We start from the raw sequence: 269 nt of genomic DNA on the forward strand, positions 1-269 counted from the left end.
TGTCAATGTGCGTATGATTTGTTTGTGCAGTTTTTGTTTTTGGGTGGCCTTGTATAAATTCGCCTTGAGGTGGTGTTTCCGGAGCCGTTGATTTCACTGTGTTACTGGCGAATTTTGATTTTCGCCGCAGCCCTTCTGAATGTCAATATGATATGTTTGTAGTAAACAAGGCGAATTCATATTACAACAAACACATAATTTTGACACTCACAAGGACCCCGGCGGAAATCTAAATTCGCCAGTAACACCACCTTGTATAAATTCGCCTT

General features: G+C 40.9%; 1 protein-coding gene across 1 annotated transcript in view; it reads right to left on the bottom strand.

Annotated features, from left to right (window-relative positions):
- The window catches only part of LOC118748304 (zinc finger protein 91-like), a 9,392-nt gene that overhangs the window by 2,257 nt on the left and 6,866 nt on the right, over nucleotides 1-269 (bottom strand). The gene's annotated exons all lie outside the window — the stretch shown is intronic.

Source organism: Rhagoletis pomonella, unplaced genomic scaffold (assembly GCF_013731165.1).
Source record: "Rhagoletis pomonella isolate Grant_MI unplaced genomic scaffold, Rhpom_1.0 Rhpom_scaffold_00013, whole genome shotgun sequence".
NCBI classification, from domain to species: domain Eukaryota; kingdom Metazoa; phylum Arthropoda; class Insecta; order Diptera; family Tephritidae; genus Rhagoletis; species Rhagoletis pomonella.